Raw genomic sequence first — 20,035 nt, forward strand, 5'->3', positions numbered from 1 at the left:
TCACTGGACACACCCGTCTGTCGGGGGAGGAATAAGCCTGAAAGTAACCCTACTCTAAGTTCTAACCTACATAATATCAAGCTGTATTCACTGGACACACCCGTCTGGCGGGGGAGGAATAAGCCTTAAAGGTAACCCTACTCTAAGTTCTAACCTACATATTCATTTTTTTTAATTATAATGTAGTAAATTTTGAGAACTTAGAGCAGGGTTACTTTCAGGCTTATTCCTACCCCGCCAGACAGGTGCGTCCACTGAATACAGCTTGATCTTGTGTAGGTTAGAACTTTGAGTAGGGTTACTTTCAGGCTTATTACTCACCCATTCCATTTGCATTTTGTTAATTTTAATGTTCATATGTTCTGGTCTTTAGCTGCATAACTTTTTTTATGCTAATATAATGTTACAAATGTTTTTTTTTTCAATTATGAATCTCATATGGTCTTTTAAAATTCTCTAAATATTTATTTTTTTGTTTTGTTGTAATGGCTTTTGTTGGCATCCTCTTTTTCCCAAACAAGGATATCGTAATGAAATATATAATCTTAATGATTTTTATATGAAACGGATTGTTTTATTTTTTAAAAAAATTATAATTATGTAATATTGAAATATTTTTTATAGTATTAAGTGTTTATATTCCTATCTCTTTTCATCTATTGATCTGTTCTTTTTATGATCAAGGTCCTAAAATATTTCATTGCTTCATTTAAAAAACAAACTAAAGATGTTTCGTGTATTTTTAATTTTTGTCTCTCGTATTTATAGTTTTGGTCCTTTGGTTTTGATATTTTTATCTAACATGAGCAGAAAATGACATGCCAATGAAATTCTTGTTTGTAAATGTAAAACTAAAGATGTTTTAAATTTTTGTCTCTTATATTTTTGATAGTTTGGTTTCCTTTGGTTTCAATATTTTTTATTTAACATAAGCAAAAAATAAATTATAAATGTAAATTTACAGATGTTTTATGTGTTTTAAATTTTTGTATGTTGTGTTCTTCATGATTTTGGTCCTTTGGCTTTAAATTTTTCATTTCAAAAAAAAAGAAAGTATGGCTCTACAGAAAGGAGGCCTCCACGTGGCTAGGGCTGGGAACATATGGAAACTATGAATGTTTAAATAAATTTCAAATTCATGTTTTCCTTATGGCTAACTTCCTTATTTATATTAGTGTGTATGTGTGTGTATTTGTGTGTATTTGTCTTGCAAGAAAATTATTTAATCACTTAAATTACATACTCATGCCTGCCTTTGAGATTAAAAAGTGTTTGAAATAATTAAATACTGGTGTTAAATTCATGATATTTAATTTAAAAAAAATTAAAAATCCATTGAATTCATTTTGGTGACAAAATGACAGGTGATGGGGCATCAACTTATATTAAAAAAAAAAAAAAAATACATATATTTGAATTTATAAACTTAGAAAAACCCACCATCATTTAAACTACATCATCGTCTTTAATTTGATCGGGCGTGGTATACCTTATAATACGTCACAAGCAATGGCGCCGGCAAATAGCGCCGGATGTATTGGATTTTTCTATGAATTGGCTGTATAACGGTAACGGTACCAATTCAGTGTACCATTTTTTCCAGATAACCATTTCTCAACCCATCTAAGAGGATATCCTGTGTATATTATCGCAGTATTGGGTATAGTGTACTTTTTTCTGGGTATAGCACTTTTTTGTGGGTATTGCACAGATTTCAGTAACCCCATTTTTCTGGTATTTGACTTCTTGATGCCTCTCATAAAGTTTGTACAATTTTTTCATTTGACAACTCTTTTACTTTTGTGGGATGACAGCACCTACCCCTGCACAGATACCCCGAATAGACCTGCCCGGACCATTATTAGAAGAGTGGACAGCATTGTGCACCTGACCGGAAAAGTCCCTCGGAAATGTTACATTGCGAGGCAGAGATCGTCGCAGGGTTCGATTAAAGCTCTCGACCTTCTGAGAGTTGCAGTTTTTGATCGTCTTGGCCAGGACAGCTGGAGACAATCTTCTTGAGATACAAGCATGGAGCAAGTTCTCATTCTCGGCCGAACAGGGTATTTTGAAATTGTCACTCAGATATGTACTTTTTCTTAACCAGTTACTTTTTAATCCCTCTTTGCACACCAGAGAGTGTTATCTGCATGATGCATGATCACCCATGTAGCAATGCACCATTGCAAGTTTAGCATATGAGAGCTTGTTTTTCATCTTTGCAGCATCCCTTGCAAATGCCTCATAGGTTTGATTTATCTTGGCTGTGCATCAGTCTAGTGTCTACTGCATCTAAGGCAAAATTATGCAAAGTTTTTATTCTTTCAGCCTTGTTTCTTCCAGGCATGACCTGTGCCTGTTTTTCGTCTCTCTTGATAGACTTTCTGATGCTTTCAGACAATGCCGAGTGTCGATATAATGAATTGGTTGTTCTTTCAGAAGCCCATCCTGATAGAGGGAATGCGCCGCTCGGGTCAGTGGTTACCTCCTGTACCTCGAGGCCAGTCTCACTGAGGAGTTCTGCCATTCCCTCCTTAGCCCAGGTGAACTCATCCCCTATGGAGTGATGCATTGGAAGGTTTGCCCCACATACCCCAGGACTACAACAGTGGTCAACAGTGGCCATGTTTGGAGCAAATTTTATTTTTTGTCACCACTTTAATTATTTGATGTTTTGTGGTGACATTCTCTGCAAAAGAATACACAGTTTGTGTCGCCAGCTGGAATGGTGTCTCACCCACCCTTGAGTACAGGGGGTTATTGTACATACCTTCGCTCTGAACAGAGATGGTATGTGGGGACTCATTTCCCCTGAGGGTGTTGATTTCCACCAGCTGGTGACACCTGTGACTCATATCCTCTTTATTAAGGTTGACAATTTTGGCCAGAACTTTGTTACTTGATTTTTGTAGGGACTTACGTGAAGGGGGAGGGGTGTTGGTTGAAAGTAGAATTTTCCTCAACCCATCATTTCCTAAAGGGGTTTGACTTAGGCCAACTTGTAAACCGTAGTTTACAGTGGCAGCCTTTCTCCCTGGGGATTTGGTCTCTACCTCCTCATACAAATTGTACAGGCCAGACAGGAACGGACACTCAGAGCATGTCATCCTCATCCGGGTGGCAAGGCCACGCCTCTCCTCAGTGTCTAGATCCCAAGTCAGGATACCCCGACAGTCTGGAATACCTTGCTGGTTTAGGCGGAACACCTTGTTAAACATGGCCGCTGTCTTGCCGAGATGTAGCAGCCTGTGCGAGTCCTGGTTTACCCTAAGAAGAGTCAGAGAAGTATTCATTTCTCTCATAAAAGGTTTGGAGTGCAAATAGTGTACAGGCAGTTACTTCCCTTAGATTTTGAGAATTATCATACAACACTTACAACTGATGTATTTTTTAATATAGTTGTTTAAATCTTCCAGATTGGTAATTAGTCAGATGCATGACTTATTAACTGCTTGTATCATGCCTTAGTTTACATATATCTGCATGTATTTACATTTAGCAGTAGATTTCATGAGAAACACTCTCTGGGGGGGGGGGGGGGGCGGGCTATATTTTTCATATTCTCTGATGTAACATATAACGAGGTGGTTCGTTTGCCAAAAATGTCTTGAAAATTTCATCGATGATCATTAAATTAATGAAACTTTTACTTACATGTATAGCATTTGAGCATTCCGGCACTCATTTCCACCTTCATTTTTCAGCTTCCTGAGCGTAACAAATGGTGGCACCCTGGCCGCGGGAGCATTTCCTGTTTTTCTGAAGCTGAAGGAGGGTCCTTCACTAACTGATCCATTTCAGGAGGCAGTCTTTCATATGGAGCAGGTACAATTTTTCTTTCACTCTCTGCATGCCCTTATTAGAAGGCACAGATTTGAATTTAAAGCCCTGGGTATTGCCCTTCTCAAACTTTGGCATGTTGGGATATTTTCAATTTTTCCAATTTCAAATTGCAGTATTTTTCAAATAATGGATGTTGTTCAGTGCAGTAGAGCCTGAGCTGTGATGATGTAGTAAAATGCTGGACTGACCCTTATCTAAGATCTTTGTAAACAGATAAGATGGGGAGGCACTGGTCATGTCCCCAATGTTCTTGTGTAAGGGGGAGGTTAAAGTTATCTCACCTACATCAGCAGCTGGGAGAACATATTAAGAACCACTAGATTTATTAGATTCCTACATGGTTTCTCTTTCTTGATCTTACAGAAAATTGTTACTCAGACTTCTTTGAAAAGACATTATTTGTCGAAATGCGCATCTGGTGCATCAAAATTGGTACCGTATAAGTTTTACATTTAGCAGTTTTTCTGACTTTTTGCAATTTGGGGGGTCCTCCTTAAAATCGGGGTAAAATCTACCCTTATAAAGAAATTGTCAATATGATGCCTTAAAATTATTTCATGCATAAGAAAAAAAACAGAATCGTGTAACTTTAATAACATTTTATTTATTACAGTCAAAAATCAGATCCAAATATCATCAGAATTGTCAGAGTCTTTCATTCCTGGTAATGTCAATGTCCATAGATGGTGCAGCTCATTCACATGGTGACAGATCTCATGACACAGAAATTTCAGAACTCAAATTTCCTACCTGTGCACAGGTAGGTTTGTATTGAGTTCTATGGGAAAATAATTGGTACTCTTTCCCCTGTACTTTCGATTTAATACCGGAAGTGAACATTTTAATTAACTTGTACAATGTTTCAGACTAAGTAAATTAAGATGTCAGTGGTCTATTTTTTGGAAAGTAAGTTGGGAATTTTTAGTCTCAAAATTGGGAAAAATCAACAGTTTTTGGCATTGAGAATGGTACCGTTTATCGGTGCCAGTTATATAAGGGAAAAAATCGCTGGAGCTGCAAAGATATGAAAAGCTTGAGTGACCAGTAACGCCCATCAAGTCACTGTCATAAATCTGAAGAAGAATCGCAATTGTTATTAGTATATATAGAGAAATCAATATACATGTATCCGCATGAAGTGTACATTCAAATTTGTTCATATCATAACTCCTGAAGTCATGGTGAGGTCACAGAGGAAAACTGTTTTCTTCTAAGATAAATTTTCTATTTAGGAACCACAAATTTAAATTCATTTTACAAATAGATATGCAGGCATCATCTTGTACATTAAATTTGTGCACAACACAGCTCTTGGGTTCAAGATGGGGTCATAACACTGTAACTCAGATGATCATCTTCATGTGTAGATTACAGTTATTTCATGTTAAGATGACCCCTGGGGGAAGGAAGAGGTAAAAAAGAGTTCTAATTATTACGTATGATCAATCTAGACATTTTTAATGAAAATCAATTAAGGACCAAATGAATGCAATTCTTCAAAATTTTGTGTTCTAGCATCTTTATGGTTTGTAGAGTCATAGTTTGTTTACATCAACACCCTTGTAGAGTCGTAGTTTGTTTACATCACCACCCTTGTAGAGTCGTAGTTTGTTTACATCAACACACTTGTAGAGTCATAGTTTGTTTACATCACCACCCTTGCAGAGTCATAGTTTGTTTACATCACCACCCTTGTGGAGTCATAGTTTGTTTACATCACCACCCTTGTAGAGTCATAGTTTGTTTACATCACCACCCGTGTAGAGTCATAGTTTGTTTACATCTCCACCTTTGTAGAGTCATAGTTTGTTTACATCACCACCCTTGTAGGGTCATAGTTTGTTTACATCACCACCCTTGAGCCCAGGTAGGGAGGGTGCACTATTTTCACCTGTAGAATTCAGATGTGGGGCACAGCATCAAAAGTTAATCATGTGTACTCAAGTCTTGTAGATTCACAATGAAGTTTGTTTACAATACATCATGACCCCAGAGTAGGGGGGGGGGGGGGGCACTATTTATGCCTGCGGGATTTCGCTGTGGGGCACAGTCCATTAAAACTGCATCATTTTGTGTAAAAATTAAAAATAGATTACTATCAAAGAATAAATTGAAAAACTAATGATTTGTATCTGAACAATTCGAATGATGCTCAGGGTGTCCACTTTTTTGGATGAACAATTAGAATGATGCTCGGGATATCTACATTTTTTTGTCTCGGGCTCGTGATCCTGTCTACATTATGACTTGCTTGTTTTTGAACTGAGATGTTGATGTGTTTTATTCGAATCATGTTGTTGATATTTTATCTAGGGTGGTGTCCACTAAGCTAATGGTGGGGATAGTAGCAGCTATCCTGCACACAGACATTGAATGGAGCTGTCTGATCCATTATCAGAAGAGTGGACAGCACTATGCGTCCGATCAGAGAAGTTTATCAAGAAGCATTACGAGGTACAGGGCTACATTATTTTAAATTATGTATACTTAATTCGTGGTCACTTGACCGGCTATCAACTTATTTTTTTTAGAATCCTCTGAGAACTTTTACTGCAGTTTTGGCCCAATGGATAGGAAAATGGTTGACTCAAATTGCATGACTGAATAAAATAAAACGCTTTCATTAAAAAAAAAGTTCTTAGATTTCAAACATTAATTGTTGAAACTTACTAACATATAGTATATATATTATACCTAATAACCATGTTAACTACTAGCAAATAATTAAGAAAGCCAAAAAAAATATTTTTAATATCTTAAAGAAATAAATCAAATCTTCTTGTGACACACTTTAAATGTTTAAAGGCAACTACATGTATTTAAAAATGAGTCTGAGGTTTTATTTGTCATATAAACTAACACTATACATATAGTCAACATCATCTTTGTTTTGTCATTGTCTTCATGTAAGTGACCATGTATTCAGCAATGTTCATTCTTTGTCAACATTTTAATTATTTTCATGCTTTGAGGTAACACTTCCATGGAAGGAGTACACAGTTTGTGTTGCTGGCTGCAAGAACGACTCACCCACCCTCGAGTACATAATGTGTACAGGGGGTTATTGTACATTGCATCACTCTAAACATGGATTACATGTAGGGACTTGGCTCCTGAGGGACGTGATATTTCCAGCTGGCAACATCTGTGACTCAATCATCTCAGCCTCATTTACATTCTCAATTTTGGCAATAACTTATCATTGAAATTTTTTAGGGACTTGTATGAATGGACAGAAGACATTTTCTTAATTCACCACTCCATCATTGCCTGGTGTTGAAGACTGAACACTTTATTGAAAATTGATAGGATGTAGCAATCAATGGGTGTCATCATTTGCCCTGAGAAGACTAAGAGAAGTATTCATATTTAATGTAAAAAGTTTTGATCATGTAAAGAGCATGCTGGCAAATTTTACAGTGATCTCCCTTAGACTATGTAAATTATAATACAACACTTGTTAATGGTGTTATTTTACATATTAAATGTTGTTTGAATGTTGTAAATTTGGTTCATAGTGAAAGATATGAGTTATAGCTACATGCATTGTACTATATTATAGTACAGGAATGTCTGTATGTCCGTCTGTAGATGGGACGTATTATAGTACAGCAATGTCTGTATGTCTGTCTGTAGATGGGACGTATTATAGTACAGCAATGTCTGTATGTCTGTCTGTAGATGGGACGTATTATCGTACAGCAATGTCTGTATGTCTGTCTGTAGATGGGATATTACGATACAGCAATGTATCAGCCCTGTATGTCTGTCTGTAGATGGGACATATTTTGATACAGCAATGTCTGTATGCCCATTTGTAGATGGGACATATTATGGTACATCAATGTATGTATGTCTGTCTGTAGATGGGACGTATTATGGTACAGTTATGTCTGTATGTTCGGCTGTAGATGGGGCTTATTATGATACAGCAATGTCTGTATACCTGTCTGTTTTGATAATTTCTATAGGAGGGTCTACCATCTGAATGCTTTTTTATGATGTTTGAAAAGCCCTCTAATTTCTGGAAATTTTAGGGTCTGTAGGGAGCTGAGAGAAGTTCTCATTCCCAATGCCAAATATTCCATTATTTTCCCAATGGAAAGGTCCAGACCCTCAAAATGATGACCTTAAAAAACCTGAATGAAAATTGTAAAATCCATGACCCCTCTGTCAGAGTCAGGCTCAAAGACAGGTTCAATATAGGAAAATTGTTATTGACTTTCTAGTCTTAGTGTTACATATAACCAATGTTCAGGTTACCAATAAGGACAGTGAGTCTTCTGTTTAAAAGAGAACAAGCTCAGGTTTCCTTTCACAAAATTCAAAAGGATTTTAATTTGCTCAAACTTTCATTTACCTGTCTGATTTCTGGCCATTCCAACACTCATTGTCACTTTGGTTTTTCAGCTCCCTGGTCCTCATGAGATGGTGACACCCTGCAGTAGGAGCAGTTCTTACCGGTATCTCTTAAAAGAAGAGAGGTTTTCTTAGCATCTGATCCATTTCTGGAGACAAACTTTTGAATGGAGCTGGTAAAATTTCTATCTTTAGCTCTTTTGAGCCAAATGCTCAAAGAGCTAATGCTATGGCCATTTGTGCGGTGGGCGGTGTGCGTAAACTTTTTAGAAAAAGGGCTATAACTCAAGAACCCGTTGGCCAATTTCTTTCAAATTTGGTACAGGGTATCATTGGCCCAAGGGCTTTCATACATACTAAATAAAGGGATGTGACCCTTTAACAAGGGGAGATAATCAGGAAAATACAAACAAAAGTAGTGGTTGCTAAAAAATCTTCTTCTCAAGAACCACAGGGCAGATTATCACCAAACTTACACATAAGGATCAGGATATGTTGTAGATTAAAAATTGTTCAAGGCATTACCCTGGGGCAAAGGGCGTGGTCTCAAGGTCTCTTCAAAGTTGACCTAAATTTAATTTTTTTTAAATTCCTTAAATCTTAGATATTTTAGCCATTATAAGGACTAGGATCATTAAATTTTGACAGTTGATGCATCTTAGGACCTTGTGTCAAGTTGTCTCAAAAGTAGGTCACGGTGACCTACTTTTTGAATTTTGCAGGTATTTATTTTAAAATTAATTTTGATGCATATCTTGGACACTTTGAAGCCTATGATCATCAAAACTTGTCAGTTGGTGGATCATGGGACCTTGAAATGCGTCAACTGAAAAATAGGTCACCGTGACCTACTTTCTGAATTTTATGGCTTATCATTTATAGATATATTTTAAGTTGTTATTTCAAATACCGAGAGGTTTAGAATCATCAAATCTTGTAAGTTGATGCATCTTGAGGCCTTGAAACATATTTATAAAAAAGTAGGTCACAGTGACCTACTTTTTGAATTTTGCAGATATTCAAATTTCACATTTTCAATTTTAGATGCATATTTTGGGCACTGTAAAACCTAGGATCATCAAACTTTGTCAGTTGATGCGTCTTCGTCTTCGGTTTGTGTCGACCAAAAAGTAGGTCACCGTGACCTACTTTTGGTATTTGACAGCTAAATTACTATATTTCAGACACTATTTGACCTACAATTATCAAACTTTGACAGTTGATGTATCTTGAGTCAACGGAGTGTGTCGACCAAAAAGTAGGTCACCTTGACCTACTTTTGGAATTTGACGGCTATATTTATATATTCAGATACTATTTGACCTACAGTCATCAAACTTTGTCAGTTGATGGGTCTTGCATGTTCGAAGGGTTTCGACCAAAAAGTAGGTCAACTTGACCTACTTTTGGAATTGGACACCTATATTTATATATTTCAGATACTATTTGACCTACAGTCATCAAACTTTGTCAGTTGATGCGTCTTGCATGTTCAAAGGGTGTTGACCAAAAAGTAGGTCACCTTGACCTACTTTTGGAATTGGACGGCTATATTTATATAATTCAGATACTATTTGACCTACAGTCATCAAACGTTGTCAGTTGTTGGGTCTTGCATGTTTGAAGGGTGTTGACGAAAAAGTAGGTCACCTTGACCTACTTTTGGAATTTGACGGCTATATTTATATATTTCAGATACTATTTGACCTACAGTCATCAAACTTTGTCAGTTGATGGGTCTTGCATGTTCGGAGTTCGATGACCAAAAAGTAGGTCACCATGACCTACGATTGGAATTTGACAGCTATATTTCAATATTCAGATACTAATTGGCTTAAAATCATCAAACTTTGTCAGTTGATATTTCTTGGGTTCTCAAAATGTGTAAACCAAAAAGTAGGTCACATTGACCTACTTTTTTTGAATTCTTAGGATTTAACTAAAGATTTAGAATACTAAGAGGCTAAGAATAGAAATGGTGGGGTTGTACAATTTATCAGAAGAGCGATTCTAGGCCCTTGGGCCTCTTGTTTTAACTCATCTGAGCTATAAGCTCTAGTGGACTTTTCTGATCACCAGTTCTCTGTTGTACATCTGTTTGTCCGTTTGTCTGTAAACTTATTTTTGAACTTATCTACAATCACAGAGCCCAATTTCAACCAAACTTAGTACTGTTAAAGGATTAAAAATCGTTTAAATGAAGGGACTCCCACCTTCAAGGATTAGATAATCAACAAATGAAAAAAGATAGGATGGGGTCATTTATGTATCGTCTTCAGAACTACAGAGGTAGAAATAACGAAACCTCTTTAAGTCTTGTGAAACCCTCCTTGAATATATTATTAACTTTTCAGCTCACCTCAGCTCAAAGCTCAAGTGAGCTTTTCTGATCACCGGTATTCTGGCGTCCGTCCGTCTGTAAACTGTTAACATTTTTTACTTTTTCTCAAAAACCACTGGGCCAATTTCAACCAAAGTTAGCACAAAGCATCCGTAGGTAAAGTGAATTCTAAATTGTTAAAATAAAGGGCCAGGCCACCTTCCAAGAGGAGATAATCAAGAAAAGGTAAAAATAGAGTAGGGTCATTAAAAAATCTTCTTCTCAAGAACCACTGGGTCACAAAAGCTGAGATACATAGATCAGCTTTATTAGGTAGAGCAGATTCTAAATTGTTAAAATCCTGGCCCCCGGGGGTCGGATGCGGCCACAATAAGGGATCAAAGTTTCACATACAAATATATAGGAAATATCCTTAAAAATCTTCTCCAGAACCACTGAGCCACAAAAGCTGAGATTTGTATGAAAGGTTCCTGATATAGTGCAGATTCTAAATTGTTAAAATCCTGGTCACCGTGGGTCGGATGGGGCCACAATAGGGGATCAAAGTTTTACATACATATATATAGGGAAAATCTTTAAAAATCTTCTTCTCAAGAACCACTGAGCCACAAAAGCTGAGATTTATATGAAAGCTTCCTGATATAGTTCAGATTCTAAATTGTTAAAATCCTGGCCCCCGGGGGTCGGATGGGGCTACAATAGGGGATCAAAGTTTTACATACATATATATAGGGAAAATCTTTAAAAATCTTCTTCTCAAGAACCAAAGAGCCACAAAAGCTGAGATTTATATGAAAACTTCCTGATATAGTGCAGATTCTAAATTGTTAAAATCCTTGCCCCCGGGGGTCGGATGGGGCCACAATAAGGGATCAAAGTTTTACATACAAATATATAGGAAAAATCTTCTTCTCAAGAACCACTGAGCCACAAAAGCTGAGATTTGTATGAAAGGTTCCTGATATAGTGCAGATTTTAAATTGTTAAAATTCTGGCCCCCGGGGGTCGGATGGGGCCACAATAAGGGATCAAAGTTTTACATACAAATATATAGGAAAAATCTTTAAAAATCTTCTTCTCAAGAACCACTGAGCCACAAAAGCTGAGATTTATATGAAAGCTTCCTGATATAGTGCATATTCTATATAGTTAAAATCCTGGCCCCCGGGGGTCGGATGGGGCCACAAAAAGGGATCAAATTTTACATACAAATATAGAGGAAAAATCTTTTAAAAATCTTCTTCTCAAGAACCACTGAGCCACAAAAGCTGAGATTTATATGAAAGCTTCCTGGTATTATGGAGATTCTAAATTGTTAAAATCCTGGCCCCCGGGGGTCGGATGGGGCTACAATAGGGGATCAAAGTTTTACATACATATATATAGGGAAAATCTTTAAAAATCTTCTTCTCAAGAACCACTGAGCCACAAAAGCTGAGATTTATATGAAAGCTTCCTGATATAGTGCAGATTCTAAATTGTTAAAGTCCTTGCCCCCGGAGGTCGGATGGGTCCACAATAAGGGATCAAATTTTTTCATACAAATATATAGGAAAATGTTTTAAAAATCTTCTTCTCAAGAACCACTGAGCCACAAAAGCTGAGATTTATATGAAAGCTTTCTGGTATAGTGCAGATTCTAAATTGTTGAAATCCTGGCCCCCGGGGGTCGGATGGGGCCACAATAAGGGATCAAAGTTTTACATACAAATATATAGGAAAAATCTTCTTCTCAAGAACCACTGAGCCACAAAAGCTGAGATTTGTATGAAAGGTTCCTGATATAGTGCAGATTTTAAATTATTAAAATTCTGGCCCCCGGGGGTCGGATGGGGCCACAATAAGGGATCAAAGTTTTACATACAAATATATAGGAAAAATCTTTAAAAATCTTCTTCTCAAGAACCACTGAGCCACAAAAGCTGAGATTTATGTGAAAGGTTCCTGATATAGTGCATATTCTACATAGTTAAAATCCTGGCCCCCAAGGGTCGGATGGGGCCACAAAAAGGGATCAAATTATACATACAAATATATGGGAAAAATCTTTTAAAAATCTTCTTCTCAAGAACCACTGAGCCACAAAAGCTGAGATTTATATGAAAGCTTCCTGGTATAATGCAGATTCTAAATTGTTAAAATCCTGGCCCCCAGGGGTTGGATGGGGCCATAAAAAGGGATCAAATTTTACGTACAAATATATGGGAAAAATCTTTTAAAAATATTCTTCTCAAGAACCACTGAGCCAAAAAAGCTGAGATTTATATGAAAGCTTCCTGGTATTATGGAGATTCTAAATTGTTAAAATCCTGGCCCCCGGGGTTCGGATGGGGCCACAATAGGGGATCAAAGTGTTAAATACAAATATATAGGAAAAATCTTTAAAAATCTTCTTCTCAAGAACCACTGAGCCACAAAAGCTGAGATATATATGAAGGGTTCCTGATATAGTGCAGATTCTAAACAGTTAAAATCCTGGCCTCCGGGTGTTGGATGGGGCCACAATAGGGGATCAAAGTTTTACATACAAATATATAGGAAAAATCTTTAATAATCTTCTTCTCAAGGACCACTGAGCCACAAAAGCTGAGATTTATATGAAAGCTTCCTGATATAGTGCATATTCTAAACAGTTAAAATCCTGGCCTCCGGGTGTTGGATGGGGCCACAATAGGGGATCAAAGTTTTACATACAAATATATAGGAAAAATCTTTAATAATCTTCTTCTCAAGGACCACTGAGCCACAAAAGCTGAGATTTATATGAAAACTTCCTGGTATAATGCAGATTCTAAATTGTTAAAATCCTGGCCCCCGGGGGTCGGATGGGGCCACAATAGGGGATCAAAGTTTTACATACAAATATATAGGAAATTTTTTTAATAATCTTCTTCTCAATGACCACTGAGCCACAAAAGCTGAGATTTATATGAAAGATTCCTGATATAGTGCAGATTCTAAATTGTCAAAATCCTGAGCCCCGGGGGTCGGATGGGGCCAAAATAGGGGATCAAAGTTTTACATACAAATATGTAGGAAAAATCTTCTTCTCAAGAACCACTGAGCCACAAAAGCTGAGATTTATATGAAAGGTTCCTGATATAGTGCAGATTCTAAATTGTTAAAATACTTGCCCCCGGGGTCGGATAAGGCCACAATAGGAGATGAAAATTTTACATACAAATATATAGGGAAAATCTTTTTAAAATCGTCTTCTCAAGAACTTCAGAGCCACAAAAGCTGAGATTTATATGAAAGCTTCCTGATAGAGTGCAGATTCTAAATTGTTAAAATCCTGGCCCCCGGGTGTCGGATGGGGCCACAATAGGGGATCAAAGTGTTACATACAAATATATAGGAAAAATCTTTAAAAATCTTCTTCTCCAGAACCACAGAGCCACAAAAGCTGAGATATATATGAAGGGTTCCTGATATAGTGCAGATTCTAAACAGTTAAAATCCTGGCCTCCGGGGGTCGGATGGGGCTAGAAAAAGGGATCAAATTTTACGTACAAATATATAGGAAAAATCTTTTAAAAATCTTATTCTCAAGAACCACTGAGCCATAAAAGCTGAGATTTATATGAAAGCTTCCTGATATAGTGCATATTCTATATAGTTAAAATCCTGGCCCCCGGGGTCGGATGAGGCCACAATAAGTGATCAAAGTTTTACATACAAATGTATAGGAAAATTCTTTAAATATCTTCTTCTCAAGGACCGCTGGGCCACAAAAGCTGAGATTTATATGAAAGGTTTCTGATGTAATGCAAACTCTAAATTGTTAAAATCCTGGCCCCCGGGGGTCGGAAGGGGCCATAATAAGGGCTAAAAGTTTTACATACATATATATAGGAAAAATCTTCTCAAGAACCACTGAGCCACAAATGCTGAGATTTATATGATAGGTTCCTGATGTAGTGCAGATTCTAAATTGTTAAAATCCTGGCCCCCGGGGGTCGGATGGGGCCACACAAAGGGATCAAAGTTTTACATACAAATATATAGGAAAAATCTTTTAAAAATATTCTTCTCAAGAACCATTGAGCCATAAAAGCTGAGATTTATATGAAAGCTTCCTGATATAGTGCAGATTCTAAATTGTTAAAATCCTGGCCCCCGGAGGTCGGATAGGGTCACAATAGGAGATCAAAGTTTTACATACAAATATATAGAAAAAATCTTTAATAATCTTCTTCTCAAGAACGACTGAGCCACAAAAGCTAAGATTTATATGAAAAGTTCCTTCTATAGTGCAGATTCTGAATTGTTAAAATCCTGGCCCCCGGGGGTAGGATGGGGCCACAATAGGGGATCAAAGTGTTACATACAAATATATAGGACAAATGCTTAAAAATCTTCTTCTCCAAAACCACTGAGCCACAAAAGCTGAGATTTATATGAAGGGTTCCTGATATAGTGCAGATTCTGAATTGTTAAAATCCTGGCCCCCGGGGGTAGGATGGGGCCACAATAGGGGATCAAAATGTTACATACAAATATATAGGACAAATGCTTAAAAATCTTCTTCTCCAAAACCACTGAGCCACAAAAGCTGAGATTTATATGAAGGGTTCCTGATATAGTGCAGATTCTAAATTCTTAAAATCCTGGCTCCCGGGGTTGGATGGGGCCACAATAAGGGATCAAAGTTTTACATACAAATATATAGGAAAAATCTTTAAAAATCTTCTTCTCCAGAACCACAGAGGCACACATGCTGAGATTTATATGAAAGCTTCCTGATATAGTGCAGATTCTTAATTGTTAAAATCCTGGCCTCCGGGTGTCGGATGGGGCCACAATAAGGGATCAAAGTTTTACATACAAATATATAGGAAAATTCTTTAAAAATCTTCTTCTCAAGGACCGCTGGGCCACAAAAGCTGAGATTTATATAAAAGGTTTCTGATATAGTGCAAATTCTTAATTGTTAAAATCGTGGTCCCTGGGGGTTGGATGGGGCCACAATAGGGGATCAAAGTTTTACATACAAATATATAGGAAAAATCTTCTCAAGAACCACTGAGCCAGAAAAGCTGATATTTACATGAAAGCTTTCTTACATAGTGCAGATTCAAGTTTGTTAAAATCGTGGTCCCCGGGGGTCGGATGGGGCCACAAGGGGATCAAAGTTTAACATACAAATATATATATTCCTTCAAGAACCACTGAGCCAGAAAAACTGAGATTTATATGAAAGCTTCCTGATATAATGCAGATTCAAGTTCGTTCAAATCATGGCCCCTGGTGGTAGGATGGGGCCACAAGGGGGGATAAAAGTTTTACATACAAATATATAGGAAAAATCTTCTCAAGAATCATTGGACCAAAGAAATTCACATTTAAATGCAAGCTTTCTGACATAGTGTAGATTCAAGTTTGCAAAATCCATGGCCTAGGGTAGGTTGGGGCCATACTATGGATTAAGGTTTTACATGCAAATATATATGGAAAGTTTTCTTATATGGACCAATGTGACTCAGGTGAGTGATGTGGTCCACCCATGGGCCTCTTGTTAATTCTTACTCCAGGGGATAGAATAAGACCATCGGTGCCTGGCAAGGGCAAACACAACAGTCCAATGACCCCAATTATGGTAAAACGGTGGGGATATTCTGAAATTTATTGGGCTGAAAATTATGTACATTAGATCCATTTTTAGCTCACCAGAGCCGAAGGCTTAAGTGAACTTTTCTGACCGAAATTTGTACGTTGTCCGCTGTTTTGAGGGTCATCATAAACTTTTCACATTTTCATCTTCTTCAGCACCAGTAGGCCAATTTCAACAAAAGGTGGCACAAAGCATTCTTGGGTGAAGGGGATTCAATTTTGTACAAATGAAGGACCATGCCCCTTTCCAAGGGAACTCAATAGGGAAATAGTGAAAATACATTGACGATTTATGAAAATTTTCTTGTCTAGAACCACTCGAGCAATTTCACCATGGCATAAAGCATCCTTGGGGAAAGGGAATTCAGGTTTGTTTCAAATGAAGGGCCCTGTTCCCTTCAAAGGGGAGACAATTACAAAAAAATAGGGTGGGTCTTTTTAAAATCTGTTTTTAAGAACCACTGGGCCAGAAGAGCTGGTATTTACATGAAAGCTTCCTGACATAGTCCACTTTTAAATTTGTTAAAACCATGACCCCCGTTGAGGCCACATTAGGGGTTCAAACTTTTACATGCGAATATATAGGTAAAATCTTTGAACAACCTCTTCTCAAAAACCACTGTGCCAGGAAAGTACAAATTTACATGAAAGCTTCCTGACATAGTGCAGATTCAAGTTTGTTCAAATCCTGGGCCCCGGGGGTAGGATAGGGCCATAATAGAGGGTCAAAGTTTTACATACAAATGTAGTGTTACCATGTTATATCACCAGCTATTGCCGTCCACATATGACACAATGTGTAAAAATAATTGCTTTGCTTTACTTCTTTAAACTTTGCTAAAAAATGCATATTCTGCTCTTGTGCATTTGTAAAACACGTAAGTATATCTACAATAGTTTCATTTCTGTCATGGTAGGTTCTACGCTAACTGAGTGGGTTGAGCAGGTTGTCAAACACACATGCAATGACTGCAACTTTTTTCTGGGACACAGAAATATGATGTCACACAAATAAATACACACAAAAGTCGCATGATACACAAAATGTACAGCAGTTGATAGCAAATCCCATCGAATAGAGATTTAGTTTAGTGTGCACATGAACATTGGTGGAAGTTTGCAGCCGATAGTAGTTTCGTTTCTCATTGTTCATGCGTAGGCAAAACTACTGGACAATTTTAAATGAGTATGTTCAAGTTATTACTGTATAAGTAGGATTTTTGGGAGTTAAGTTTTAGTCCAAAACTCTATGTCCGACTTATAGGCACGTCCTAAGAAGATTGGTATTTTTCTGGGCGGCGTAATGTAGTGGTTTTTTAAAACAACTCCGACAATTATCATGAATAATAAAATTGAATTACGAACCCGATTTAATATTGAAATATTCATATGTATACTGGCTGAAATATATTTCATAAAAGATTGAATATTGTTAACAGATAGTTTATATCATCATTCTTGACTCTTAAAAAAATATATTGTTAATACAATAAATTTTACCTGAATCCCACAATAACGGTTTTCGCGAGGCGTGTGCCACTAAGTAAACACGGTGTCAGGTACTGGAAATTAGGAGACCATAATTGCTTAGGTAAATCATTGCCCATCATAGATCAAGGGTTGCATTTAAACCCCAAACAGATAAGGCTTGGATATTGAGCACCTCATAATTATTAATTTCTCAATATAGTTTTTGAAACATAAGTAAAAACACTAGAGCATTGACTTGAAATTGTCAACCGATTCTGATAAAAATTTGTACCGACTTATAGGCGAGTATATACGGTATTGCAGTTACCAATACTTACCTGTTTTCATGCCACATACTAAATTTAGTTTCACTCTGATTCAGCGGAGCAGACCAACTATGTATAATTAGGGCTTCTGATCCTTGGTCGTTGGCATTGTCGTCGGGTATTTAGAAAGGCAGTTTGACCTTTTGTACCTAAAAACAGGTGGCGATAGGCGAGGTTGGCGTTATATAGAATTTTTAGCGTCTATGGAAATCCATTGTATACATTTCGATGGCAGTATGTGGTGATGGCGATATAATGACGGGCGATATACCGAGGTAACTAGGTATGGGGAAAATCTTTAAAAATCGTCTTTTGAAAAATCGCTGGACCAAAAAAGTTTACATTTACCCGAAAGCTTCATGACATAGTGCAAATTCAAGTTTGTTAAAATGATTGCCCCCATTCATGGGAAGGATGGGTTCACAATAATGGATCTAAGTTTTATAAACAAATATATAGGGAAACTCTTTAAATATCTTCTAAAGAACCATTGGCCCTTTACATTTACACGAAAGCTTCCTGAGATAGTGCAGATTCAAGTTTGAAAAATTCATCGACCCTGGAGGTAGGATGGGGGCACAATAGGAATCAAAGTGTTACATGTTATTATATAGGAAAAATCTTTAAATATGGGCCAAGGTGACTCAGTTGAGCAGTGTGGCCCATGGACCTGTTGTAAACGTTTTGTTGTTGACACCAGGTACACTAATTCACCAACACATAATGTTTTCTATTGATTTTTCATCAATCCTTTATTCTTAAATTCTGAGTTGAATCTGCCCTTAAGTAAAAATTGTTAATATGATGCCATAAAATGTATGGAGAAATAGGAATAAGTAACAATGGACTTTTAAGACTCTTTATTCATATATGTACAGGGTTTAGGTATTAAACATATTTACAAATACTGAACTTTACATTGGGAGTTGAGGGGGTGGTGAACTATTTTCTGAACTTTACGTTGGGGGTGAGCGAGTGGTGAACTATTTTCTGAATTGAACGTTGAGGGGTTGGAAAACTGCTTTCTGAACTTTATGTAGTGAGGTGACAGCTAGGGATTAGAACTATTCTATGAACTTTATGTTGAGACGTGGGGGGATGGAGAACTATTTTCTGAACTTTACGTTGAGATATGAGGGTATAGAGAACTATTTTCTAAAATTTATGTTGGGAGGTGAGGGTGTGAGAAACTTTTCATTGATGTCGCATAGGACTTGATGTATACAGAGGTTAGATATTGTGTTATGAATATTTTTAAATTGAGGTTTGTTCTACTTTGGTACATTCAGAATGCTTACATGGATTTTTTGTAGACATTCATGTTCTAATAGTGTGAAGAAGTCATTTTGGTTACCAAATCCTTAATGTTGAAATAAATTTTACAGGGTAGCAGTTACTCGAGATGTCTGACTGATTGACGAGGATAATTGTCCTGCGCCTGACATTCTGGTAGGACTTGGATAGCTCTATCACTGTAGAAAATGTCAGGTTTGTTTATGAAATTATTCAAAATGTTCCGTTTTTATGCCTCATTCATGCAATGACTGGGGCATGTAGTGTTAACCCTTTTTAGCTCACATGAGCTGAAAGCTAAAGTGAGCTATTCTGATGAATTATTGTCCAGCATCAGTCTATTCGTCTCTTCCTTAACTTTCTTTCAACATTTTCGACTTCTTCTCAAGCATGTACCACAGCTCTAATATCAGCCAAACTTGTCTCAAATGGGTAAAATGGGGTCACAATGGGTGATCAAAGTTTACATGGTGATGCATAGGATAAAGCATTAAAAATTCTCAGGGAACAAAAGGGTCATAATAGAAATCATATTGATATGCAAGCATTCATTCCCAGGCAGTACAGATTCAAGTTTGTTCAAATTAAGGTTGCTAGGGGTAAGGTGAGGCCACTATAGGGAATCAGAGTTTTACATAGGAATGTATAGGAAATATCTTTAATAATCTTACATCAGGGTCATGAATACTTTGATATACAATTATCCCCAGGTAATGTAGTTTAAAGTTTCTCCCAATCTTTGCTTCTGGAGGTAGGATGGGGCCACGATAAGGGATCTAAGTTTTAAAGG

At 37.0% G+C, this 20,035-nt stretch overlaps 2 long non-coding RNA genes across 6 annotated transcripts in view; both read left to right on the forward strand.

The window, feature by feature from the left end:
- LOC130047667 (uncharacterized) overlaps nt 1-20,035 on the forward strand; it is a 151,431-nt gene that overhangs the window by 12,626 nt on the left and 118,770 nt on the right. The window lies entirely within an intron of this gene.
- Nucleotides 1,425-19,459, forward strand: LOC130047671 (uncharacterized). Of its 5 annotated transcripts, XR_008796501.1 has the most exons (8): nt 1,425-1,660; nt 1,815-2,063; nt 3,705-3,825; nt 4,457-4,603; nt 6,157-6,297; nt 7,060-7,202; nt 8,254-8,378; nt 19,338-19,459. It is a non-coding gene; the product is annotated as an uncharacterized LOC130047671 (long non-coding RNA). The 5 variants fall into 5 exon arrangements; XR_008796500.1 differs by lacking the exon at nt 1,425-1,660 and having other exon boundaries at nt 1,744-2,063; nt 19,338-19,458; XR_008796499.1 differs by lacking the exons at nt 1,425-1,660; nt 1,815-2,063 and adding an exon at nt 2,580-3,285 and having other exon boundaries at nt 19,338-19,458.

This window comes from Ostrea edulis, chromosome 7, assembly GCF_947568905.1.
Source record: "Ostrea edulis chromosome 7, xbOstEdul1.1, whole genome shotgun sequence".
Classification (NCBI taxonomy): domain Eukaryota; kingdom Metazoa; phylum Mollusca; class Bivalvia; order Ostreida; family Ostreidae; genus Ostrea; species Ostrea edulis.